Raw genomic sequence first — 12646 nt, forward strand, 5'->3', positions numbered from 1 at the left:
ACTGCTGCTGCTGCCACTTTAATAGGCATTATCTCATCTTAATTTTTGTATTTTTTTTCTCTTACCACAGCCCTAGGCTCTAGATAATGCATATACCAGTATTCTTCAGATAAGGAGACCAAGGAAAAATTATGACTTGCAGCAGGACTTGAGCACAGAGTTTTAAAATTTCTATTTCAGTACTTATCCTACTAGGACAATGGTTCTAAACTGAGGGTGTTTTTCCCCCTGCTATTCCCTCTCATTCCACTAGAAATGTTTGGCCTTCTAGGAGACATTTTGGTGGTCACAACTGGTTGGAAGGTGCTACTGTCATTTAGTGGGTGGAGCCAACAGATGCTGCTAAACAATGTACAGTGTATAGGACAGGACAGTTTTCCACAATAAAATGCAAATAAGGCCAAAGATGAGAAACCGTGTATTAGGGCAAAGGAAGGAAGGTAGAATATTTATTTTCTGATAACTTTTAGCACAGAGAGTCTAGCCCAGTTCTCTTTTGTGGGTAAAGAGCATAGATTAGCAAGCATATGACTCCATAACATGGTGCTACAGCCCAGTTCTGAAGCCTTTTATCTTTTAGTGGGTGTTGTGGACACCCAGAGCAGCCCCATTGTATCAGTGTGGGATCAGTGTGGAAGCCCCATTGTATCAGTTTGGAATCATGCCTTTTCCACTTCTCATGACCCTGTAACATAGTGGGTAAGATAACAGCCTTTGGGATCAAACTTGGATTTGTGTGCCAGCTCTGACATTGACTAGCCATGTGGCATTGGACTAGTACTGAACTCAACTGTAAAATGGGAATGACAATGTTTGCCTACCTCAGAATTGCCATAAAGAGATTAAATTAAATACAACCTTCAGAGAATTTCACACATAGCAAGTGCTTAGTAAAATTTAGATATTTTTGGTTATTTAGTAAACTTGCTTTGGCCTATTTAGGAAAACAAAATTAAACATTGGTTTGACACTGTATCCCCAAATATATTAATGTCAGTTCATATCAGGTCATTTTCTCTCTGATCTCTGTATTTCACTGCCTCATCCCCACCAGGTATATAACAAAGAAATATCACAATGTTGTTTTACTGTTATGAGAGGAATTTTTCACATGTTTTTGCTTTTACTTTTAAAAATGTATTTCTGGGCTGATAAACTTTTTTTGAAAGTTCTGAGGAGCAGCTCAAGTGTCATGAATGAAACCAGACAAGACTCTGATGTCCATTCATTTGCCTCCATTGAAAGTGGGTTAATGGAAGTTTCAGTGTCACCAACCACAAACTCCCCCTTAAACCAGAGAATAGGGCTTGTTGCTTTCAAGGTTTCTTATTTAACTCTTCACATACTCTTTGATGGTCTTGCCTTAAATTGTTTTCAACTTTAAACAAAGGTATAACGGTAGGTGAATATATCAACACTTAAATGGTACTGGCACTCTAGGCGTATTCCTGAACCTGAAGGCTCATGTTTCAGACAGGACTTCATATGTGTGGGAGCAGCCCTCTCATAGAATGGGCATCACAGAAATTAGGGTACTACATAGGAAAGAATGGAGAAGGAAGACCAAGGAGAGTTTTAAAGTATAGTTGGCATTTAATATAGGTCTTGGTAAATAAGATGACATTTTTATGCAGTGAAGATGTCAAAAGTCACTATAGACAGACGAGAATCCTAAATGTAAAGATAGTCTGGGACAGGCTTGGGTAATGGCAGAAGTTAAGGTATTCAGCAAGATATAGCTTGGCAGGGTGAGTTGACAATCACAGGGCAGATGAGAAAGAAACATTAGGAGAAAAGAGCGAGACGTAGGAGGTAATGAAAAAAGAAGCCTTCTCCAAGAAAAGTGTCATACATCATTTTGATTCAAATGGCCTGGACCGCCTGTGTACACTTATTTTGCATTCTGACACTCAGTATGCTGCTCACAACTTGAGTGTAGGGCTTGGGCCTGGAGAGAAAACAAAGAGTGGGCAGAATGTACCCCATAGACCATGTCCCATAGTTGATGGGTATGCCTTCTGACTCTGAGCAGCCTCAGTCTATTTAATATTAATGGGCCAGGCATGGTGGCTCACACCTGTAATCCCAGCCCTTTGGGAGGCCAAGGCAGCTGGATGATGAGGTCAGGAGATCGACACCATCTTGACCAACATGGTGAAACCCTGTCTCTACTAAAATACAAAAAATTAGCTGGGCGTGGTGGCGCGTGCCTGTAATCCCAGCTACTTGGGAGGCTGAGGCAGAGGAATCACTTGAACCCGGGAGGTGGAGGTTGCGGTGAGCTGAGATCATGCCACTGCACTCCAGCCTGGTGACAGAGAAAGACTCCGTCTCAAAAACCAAACAAAAAACGTTAATGAAAGAAGCACTTTAGATCAAGAAAATAGGATGTAAATGAAAGCAATACAATTTAATGTAAATGAAAACTGTATCACTCTGACTTCATGATAGAAATACATCAATTTATCTAATGAAAAATAATGTGATTTAAAAGGATTCATTAATATATGCACTATTCACAAACAAATGTTCATTGAGGTTTTGTTTTGTTTTGTTTGAGACAGAGTTTCGCTCTTGTTGCCCAGGCTAGAGTGCAACGGCACGATCTCAGCTCACTGCATCCTTCAGCTCCTGGGTTCAAGCAATTCTCCTGCCTCAGCCTCCCGAGTAGCAGGGATTACAGGCATGTGCCACCATGCCCTGCTAATTTTGTATTTTTAGTAGAGATGGGGTTTCTCCATGTTGGTCAGGCTAGTCTCGAACTCCTACCCTCAGGTGATCTGCCCGCCTCAGCCACCCAAACTGCGGGGATTACAGGTATTGAGCATTTTATTGTAGGCACTAGGCTAGGTGCTGAGGACAGAAGAGTGAGTGAAAGATATATTCCCTGCCTTCATACAGCTTACTGTCAAGTGCAGAACACACACGCACCCACACGCACATACACACACACACCCCCTAAGGATGAATGCCATGGATAAGTATTTTGGAAGGTAAGTACAAGGTCCTATGGACATGTATTAATTTTGTATTGCTGTATAACTAGTGACCACAAATGCATCAGCTTAAAGCAACATCCACTTAATAGCTCACAGTTTTGTAGGTCACAAATCCGGGTGTGGCATGACTAGGTTCTTTGCTCAGGGTCTCATAACATGGCTAAATCAAGTCATTGCTAAGCTGCATTCTCATCTGGAGTTTGGGGTACTTTTCCAAGCTCATGTGGTTGGTTATAGCAGCACCCAGTGTCTTGCAGCTGGAGGAATAAGGTCCTCATTTCTTTGCTGGCTGTCAATGAGGGGGTGGCTCTCAGCCCATATTCCATGCCATATGGGGCCTCTCCACCTCCAAAGCCAGCAGTGGATGATCTCTCATTTTAAATGCCCCACATCCTTCAAATCTCTTTCTTCAGGAAGAGTCTAGTCCTTCTTAAGGGCTCATGTGAGTACCTCAGGTTTACTCAAGATAATCTGCTTTTCTTAAAGTGGATTGTGTCATATAATCCCATCACAGAACAGACTACCTTATCATATTCAAAGGTCCCAGGGATTATACACAGCGTGTACTTTAGGGGGAAATTTGGGAGCCGTTATGTAATTCTGCCTACCACAAGGAGTATATAAATAGGATATCTAACTTAGATCGGAGTGCAGGCATGAGTAGGAACAGCCTCCTTAAAGAATGATAATCTTTAGCAAAGAGAAAGGTCACTGATTCAGGCCTCAACAGCAGAGTGAGGCACTGCCTTTACATTTGCAAATGAGAGTGGTAGAATTTGCCAAATCTCTGACTCTTCATTCATATCCATGCCACCTTGTTCTCTGCCATGACTAGCTAATACCTAAATCTTCTAGACAAAATGATCCCATTTTCTTCACCTGTGTTATCCACCTAAAATCAAAGGGAGACAAAGTCCAGGAAGCCCTGAAGAAGGTTGCAGAAATTGAGGGTCTCCACCCAATCCCACCGTCAGATCGCATCAACTCTGTTTGGAATCTTGTCCAAGTTGGTACCCGTTGAAACCGTTTTTCTGACTGATATTTAAGTCTGTGAGGAAAGGCTTTGCTGTGTTTCCTCTGCAGAGAAAGTGCCCAAGTAACAGAGATGACTCAAAATCATGTACATTAGCAGTCAGATCAGACAAACCAAAGCCTCACGGTGTGCCCACGTCGGAACTCCTTCTCCTAGCATTTTTCTGGGTCAGCCTGGATTGAGACACACTGACCTTTAGAACTTGAATAAAATGCCGTTTCACTCACTGCCATCTTCGATAGTCGGTAGAAGGTGATTGCAGTTCCAAGTGGTGTCACCATTTTAGAGAGTGCATTGTGAAGGGGTAAGTAAGCAGAGATGCAAAACCTCTTCCACTTCTTTTCCATGAAGCACAGGTAATTCATTTACATTTGACTATAGTCTAATAGCTCTAAATTCATCCAGCTAAGAAAATGAGATGAACAGACCATGCCCCCTTTACTTTGGTGTCTGAGCATGATTTGCTGAAAGCTGCAGTATTAGACAAAACAGCTGATATTACTGGCAGGTCTTTGGGAGCACTATCTTTTGCTTTTAACTTCATGTAAAAGAAAAAATAAAGATGAATAAAATTGCCTTGAATATTTCCAATAAGCATAGGGGCAAAAAGTCTTTCTCACATGTAGAGCAGATAGTACCAAGGCCCTGTGCCACATCTGAAGTGTGTCTGTCCCTCTACATTTGAAGTATGTCACGTTGTTTAGTGTGAGCTTCCCCAGCTGAATCCTAACAATGAACTCAGCCTCATTACCTCCATTCAATCCTCTTAACAATCTGTAGGGTATAAACTGGAGTTACCTTTATTTGAAGATGAGAAGGTGGGGGCTCAGAGAGGTTAAATAAGCATGGCCAGTCACACAGGATTAAACAGCATTCTCAGGAGCTTCATGCTAACCCTACTCAGTTTTCTGCTGTAGGCCATCTTCCTATCTCAATAACAGCTTAGATCTGTTGAGCACTGACTATGTGCCAGGTATCTTTTTAAAAAATAATTTCAACTTTTATTTTTGATTCAAGGGGACTTGTGCAGGTTTATTACGTGGGTATATTACATGATGCTGAGGTTTGTTGTACAAATGGTCCCATCGCCCAGGTAGCGAGAATAGTATCCAATAGGTAGTTCTTCAATCCTGGCCTCCCTTCCTCTTTCCGCCTTCCAGTAGTCACCAGTGTTTATTGTTCCCATGTTTATGTCCATGTGTACTCAATGTTTAGCTCCCTCTTATAAATGAGAACATGTGGTGTTTGGTTTTCTGTTTCTGCATTAATTAGCTTAGGACAGTGGCCTCCAGCTGCATCCACATTGCTGCAAAGAATGTGATGTGCCAGGTATCTTTTTAAGGGCTTCACATATATTAGCTTAAGTTTTACAATAACCTTGTGAAGTGTTGCTGTTATGAGTCCCATTTTACCCATAAGAAAACTGAGTTGTGAAAAATGGTAAGTAACTTATCTAAGGTCAGGCAGCGAATAAGGTCTTGAACCAGGTAGTCTGGCTCCAGAGTCTTCTACACATTCCAGGTTTGTACTCCCCTATTTATGACTGTTTAATTTCTACCTTCCATTAAGAAGAAATTAAAAGCACACCATGCAACCACGTTGATTCAAAGTATTACTCAGCCTCCCAAGAAAGGTGATTTCTGAGTGTATTTTCAGAGTAGTTTCGCTGTAGAGATGATGAGTTTTTTTTTTAATATATGATAAAACCACATACTCTTGTAGCTATTAATGTGTTTTAGAGAATTATAGTGAATATTTGATTATGCTTATTTGAACATGGATTTAATTTTTAATTAGAATGCTGTCTTGGCTAATTGCTTAGTAAATCTACCTTTAAGTAATAAATGATGTTTGGGACATTATTGATAATAAGCCAAATATCCTATTACAACAGCATTTTATATTATTTAAATGTAAGTTCTGTGTATCACTAAATTGAATTTTAAAAAACTTACTTAAAATGAAATACATTTTCTTCTTAAAATTGAACAAAAGATGATATTTACTTTAATAACCATCAGGAACGTTTATTAACAGTATGTATCTCCTGTTGATGTGTCATCCTGTTCACAGCATTTCTTTCATATTCCTAAAGAGGTTTTTCCGAGGCACACCAACTATGTTTTCCCTTTGAATAACATATGAGCATTAGCTTTTTTTCCCGAGTGTCTTATTTCTTAGTTCTCCTAATTTCTGTTTGTTTCTCTTTCAATTCTGTATATGCTATTTAGATACTGCTTACTTTGCAGTTATTTTTATTCAGGGAGGTAAAACTTGCAAGCATAAATCCCTCTAGAACCAGGTTGAGAGAAAGACCTTAAGGTTGGGAAGCTTTTATATGGAAGTGGCTTTGAATTTTTTTGAGTGTAGTCCTTCTTCTGATGTGGTAACCCTGGGGAAAGGTTTAGCCAATGCGTTCAGTATCAAATGTCAGTTTTGGTTTCCTTTCTGCTGCCAAGTATAAGTTGAGAGATTTATGACACAAAGAAAAATAAAATAGTGGTAGCCATAAGAAAATAAGATTAATGGGAGTTTTTGATGCAGTATACAATTTGAAGCTACTAAATTATCCATAGGCAGGCTCCAAGAGGTAGTGTGGGCATAAAGCTTTGCTGAGAGGATGAAGAAAAGGACCCCATTTCTTTACAAAACACGTTCTACTCTAATCAGCTACTGTATGAAATGCTTTGACAGGCAAAGTTCCCCTCCCCTTTCTTTCTTCACAAGGAAAGCAGGGCATTAGCTTTTGTGTACTTGGCTGAGGAAAAGTCAAAGACTGCAAATCAAAGTGATTTGTCCATAATAATATTGCATTTTCTTGCCGAAGGGTATATTTTAAATGGAGAAATGGCAGAACTCTGCAAGGAAGTAGGGCAGTGCTATGGAAGAGTGCACTGCCTTCCCCCAATTCAGTGCTCCAGCGTGGACCTCACACGTATCTCTTTAAACGGAAGATGTTCCCTAAAGCATCTCGTCCTTTAACACATTTTCAAAGGGAAATGTCTTGCACCCATTTAATGTGTTAAAATGGGACAAAACTAGGTTCAAATTTGGTAGTAAGGAAAGAGCAAGGAAATCGTGAGGGGAAGTTTGGAGACCTGGGATGAGATTTTGTTTAGGGAGAAGGTTCTATGCTGCTGGCACTGGGCTGTTCTGAGGACTTCCTCTAGTTATACTAATTGGCTCACACTGTGTGTGTGTGTGTTTGTGTGTGTATGAGAGAGAGAGAGTGTGTGTGTGTGTATTTTGTTCCTCAGAACTCCTTTCAAAGTCATTAGAAATATTTATAATCAAGAATCTCAAGATAGTTACCTTACCCTACTTAATCTATTAACATTAATTTCCTTTTTAAAATACTCAACAAGTATTCAGCTAGAATCTTAACATCTCCATTTAATTTTAGGGTAGTCTGGTAAGAATGCTCTGCCTCTCTACCCTTGCAGAATTAATTATCTTTTATTAACTTATTCATCAAATGTTTATGAATGTCTTTTGTTACCAAGATAAGGAGTTTTCTCTTATTGCACGATTCCTTGGGGGTTCAGGGTAATATAAAAAAGGCAAAGATATTTGTACAACTTAGAAGGTTTTATTGAGCCCTCAGAGCCTGTGAACCTCATGAGAGCAAGCAATGTGATGTCCCAAGCCTCATTCAGAGGAGGAATTTCAGGGATTTTATAGAGGTGTTCACTCATTATTACAATGCATTCTCTCCAAGTCTCTCAATTTCTGCCACCACACAAACATTGCCAAGCCACCATTTACCCATAATGAAACGACAGATTTACTATCAAAAGAAGCAAGAGAGTCTCTGGTGTTTTTAGATTTAAAGATCTTGCCTTTTGACTTGAATTTCTTGGCATTTTAATTATGTGCTTGGTTTTCAGCTCTTGATCAACATGTTCTCTTCTAATTTGCCAGTGGTGTCTTTAGAGATGGAGAACTGAACAGGGCACACTATTGCATGTGACAGTGAGAATCTTGCTTCGAGGTTATAGACACTGTGATTTTATTTAAGTAACTGACTTTTCATTGCCTACTTTGATATCTCCACCCCATGGTCTGCAGAGACCTGTTGCCTTCCTTTTTACCGTGTTCTCTGAAGTGAACTCTTGATATGGATAATTAACCATCAGTAATTTTCACTCCAATACTGTTGCACTTAGTTTTTGGTTCCCAGAGGAGTTTTATTTGTCCCTATTAACATTTCATATTATTCAGTACTTGCAGGTGCTGATTCTGCAATCAAACCAGTGAGATCTTATTTCTCATTTGCTGCCATTTTATAATTTGGTAAACATTTTCCCTTTTGAGATATTAATACAAAGCAGCTACTAGTTGTACAGGTGGCTATCCATCCATTAAGCATTTCCCACTGAGTGTATGGTTGAATTATTTATACTTTAAAGGTACTCACTCATGTTTCTTCAACTTATCCACAAGTCTAAAATAACAGGCCTTGTCCAATGTCTGGCTAAAATCCAAATGCTTTATGTTTACACAAATATCTTATCAATCTAATTATCTTTCAAAATGAAATACAGCTTTGGGGTACATAGGGATTCATTTTTATGACTTCAAAAGAGGCTTATGGCAGTAAGGCCTGGTTGAACTTCGGTTGATTTACATTCATTTTCATGAGTCTTTCTAAATCAAAATCCAAATAATCTTACATTGAAAGGAAATCCTCCTAGAGTCTAGTGCTATTCTATGTATATATCTTAATTTTTAGCAGTGTTTTTTGATAGTACTTTTTGCCTTTTCCCCTTGTTCTAATTGACAGGAGAGTGTTTATTTGGGGATGATTGCATTGCATTGGAGACACTATTTTAACCCAGAAGTACAAGTCTCTATATTTTTCATGGTGCTGTATCTTACTATGTAAGTTTGTACATGATAGAGGAGTCAGACAATAATGGGTTCAAATATCATTTCAAACACTTATTGGTGGTATAATATTAAACAAGCTACTTGTCTTAACTTCAGTTTCTCAAATGGAGTTAATATTCACTTCAAACTTACAGGATCACTATAGTGTTAAATTTGATTACAGAGACAGAGAGAGGCTCTCAATCTGCTAGTATGTTTATGATGATTGAATCCTAATATGTCCCTCAGTGTTATTGTTTTAATTTAGAAAAGTAACCTTCATAAAATTACACATAGAACCTCCCCAACATGCATGACTGCATTGCAAAATGTGTGAATTCAGCAAAGTCCTTCTGAATATCCTTGGATCTTTGTGGAGTTGGAAAGAGACCTGGTTGCATTGCCACGCCGTGTGCTGTGATGCAGTGGAATGTGCTGACTGCACTGGCTGTGCTGTCACACTTCATCCTCTGCCATACATCAACTGCATTGAAGAAAGCATAGATCCTCTTGGTTGAGTGGCCTTTGGATATCATTGCACTTTGTCTTCAATTTTGATATCATTTCCTAAACACAATTCACAATCATTCATGCAATAATGGCATCTTATAGTTGTAGAACATGTCTATACATTTTTTTCCATACTACTTTCTCATCTATTATCATATTTGCTTCATGCAACATCATTTAATAAGTTATCATTCATCCATTACTGATGAAAAAACTGAGGCTCTGACAAGTTAAATATTACGCTTTAGTTCACATCATTTAATTTTTATTGGAGATAGAATGTCGATTCAGGGCTGCTTCCAAATATCATAGTATCTTTCTTTTTATTGTCCTTAGGTCAATTGCAAATCCCTTAAAATGAAAAGGCAGAGTTTTGGTGATCTGGCTTTCTCCTGCCCCATTCTATCTTCTCTCAATCCATTCTATGTTCTAAATATTTTGACTGTTTTTCAACCCCTGGAACACTTTTGCTATTTTGGGGATTCGAGTTAGATATCATTTACTCTGGGAAGTCTTTTCTGAACTTCTTCTCAGTTATCTCTGGATTCCATAGTTTTCCCATATATCCTCAAGACATCCTGTTTATCTCATTTTATAATCTGTAACCAGATGTATTAAAATTGTTATTCATTCTCTGCCCACTAGTGCAGAGCACTGGCGCATAGCACAGTGCATGGCACATGGCAGATGCTGTACTTAACATACATTTGTTGAGTGAATGAATGAATGAATGAATGATTTACTTGTTACTGCTCCACTTGCTCTCCAATGCTGTTGGCACTTCCATCTTGCAGAATAGTGACCCCAAAGTCATTAACCCTCAATAAAAAGTATGACCTATGTGTGTGTGAGGCCAAATAGATTGAAGATATAGAAAATGCATTACAGACCATTAAACTTCTATGAAGACATAAATTAAAAATTCTATGACACATAGATGTTTCTTTAGAAATCTTTTTATTTTTATTTCCTCCAAATTCATAAAGACTATAGGCTTATTGGTTAAAGCTGTAATTTTTGCACATTGCCTATTCATATTTCAAACAAAGTGCTTCTGCTCATTTGAACTCTGCTGTTCATTTGAAATTTATTTCCCGAAGGCCTAATACTGTGCATAGCCCATAGTATGTGTTCAATTCAATACCTGTTTAAACAAAAAAAATTGTTTAAAAAATATTACTTACCTTCACATGTATTCACTTTTTAACCTGAGTATCTAAATTGGTTGCTATGATGACCATTCTCAGCGTTGAGTTAGGTGTTTCATATCATAGATGCATATTTTGTGACATTTTATTTCAGGATATCCAAAGAGTGACTATTGTATGTGGGGGATGGAAATCACCATGAGACACAAATACCTCTTACTTTTTCACATAATACTAGCTTTTTGTATTTCTATAGGCTTTTAGCAGGTGGAGTATTCAGGTTTTGTGCAACAGGTTTATACAACTTTGGGGGTCCTCTTTATGAAAAATAATACAGAACTTTGAAAGTAAATATAGGGTCTTTAAAGTGACCTAGGGTTGAGTGGCAATGAGGTGTCCTGAAGCTTCAACTTCCTGCACTTCCTGGTCCATTTGCTTATTGTCTGAGCTTATAGTCTGTATTATTAGATCTGCCATAAATCCTTTATTTACTTGAGCAGGGGTATTGACTGATTCACTGATTTTGCTAAGATGCAACAAATTTTGTTTTTCCAAGATATGCTCTCCAATATTTAGCCTCCACTTTTAATGTTGCTTTAATTTTTTAAATGTCTCTTTACTTACACTACTTCTTAAGAGTAGACCTGCCGTTATTCTTGAAACGAGCTGAAATACATTACATTACATCTGATCTGCAAGAGGATACAGTGGGAAGACTCATTTTTTGAAGGTCAATAGACTTCTAAAAGTCTCTGTGGTATCTTTTAGAAAATTAGTATTTCAGTGCAACTAATGGAGCCCATGGCACCTATGAGTGGACCTGAAGTTATTGTTTTAAGTGCCTTCAGTATGCATGTTGTGTCATTATGGACACAGATTTGATAGTTCATATGGGAGAGGTGTTTTTTGGATAAATTTGGCCTGTGTAGGGGTTGGTGGTAATAACTTCTAATGTTTACATGATTATTAAAGCTAGATGAAATTTCACAGTAAGATAATTGGGGACTTCAGCCTACAGTTCTCTGGCATAAGTATCAGGTCTTTTTGGCTGATCAATTACCAATCTGCCCCACTGCCATCCATCAGCTTTGGTATTTGAAAGTACATCTTCAATTCTCTTATGGTTTCTGAGGAAAAGTTCTTTTGGGGCTTAGTGTGGTGGTTCACCCCTGTAATCTCAGCACTTTCGGAGGCCGAGGCAGGTGGATCACCTGAGGTCAGGCGTTCAAGACCAGCCTGGCGAAACCTCGTTTAGTAGAAACCTCATCTCTACTAAAAATACAAAAATTGGTTGGGCGTGGTGGCGGATGCCTGTAATCCCAGCTACTCAGGAGGCTGAGGCAGGAGAATCACTTGAACCTGGGAGACAGAGGTTGCAGTGAGCTGAGATGGCGCCATTGCATTCCAGCCTGGGAAACAGAGCAAATACTCCATCTCCCCCCCACAAAAAAAAAAAAAAGAAAGAAAGTTCTTTTGGGTGGAATCTTTTCAAGAAAATGCAGAGCTAGACCCTTTCTGTGGGATCCTCAAATGGTCCTCAACAATTGCATGCAATTGCACCAATGTAGTAGAACTATAGTAGTTCACTCTCCAGAAGGCCCTATTACTTTTCCTCTCAGAAGTCACCTCAAAGCGAAAAGGAGAATGGAATGCAGAAATGAAAGTTTAAATGTAAGCAAGCAAACAAACTAGGTGACATTCACAACAATGTATCATATAAAAGGAAGGTTAGACAAGTGATGTGATGTGCTGCATGGACTCCCCACCCAGGACGTAACAGCCTGTTTGTTTAACTTCTGGGAGACTGTCCTCAGCTCTCAGTCTCACCTGGTCAGCCTTGGCCAGAGTTGGCTATCTCCCCCAAGATCACGTCCCTTTCTGGGGTAGCCAGCATCCTGTGACCTGTGATGTGGGTAAGGGAATATAAAGGCCTGGCTCCCAACTGCAATGGGGAACAGCTTTTATGCTGCAGCTGAATTTGAGAGCTCCTTATAGGGTCAGCTGAATTCTTGTTATGCTTTTACCATAACCTGATTTCTCTCTCTGCCTTCCCTGCATGTTCTGATTCTGAGTTCAAACTTCCTGCA

This window comes from Pan paniscus, chromosome 12, assembly GCF_029289425.2.
Source record: "Pan paniscus chromosome 12, NHGRI_mPanPan1-v2.0_pri, whole genome shotgun sequence".
NCBI lineage: Eukaryota > Metazoa > Chordata > Mammalia > Primates > Hominidae > Pan > Pan paniscus.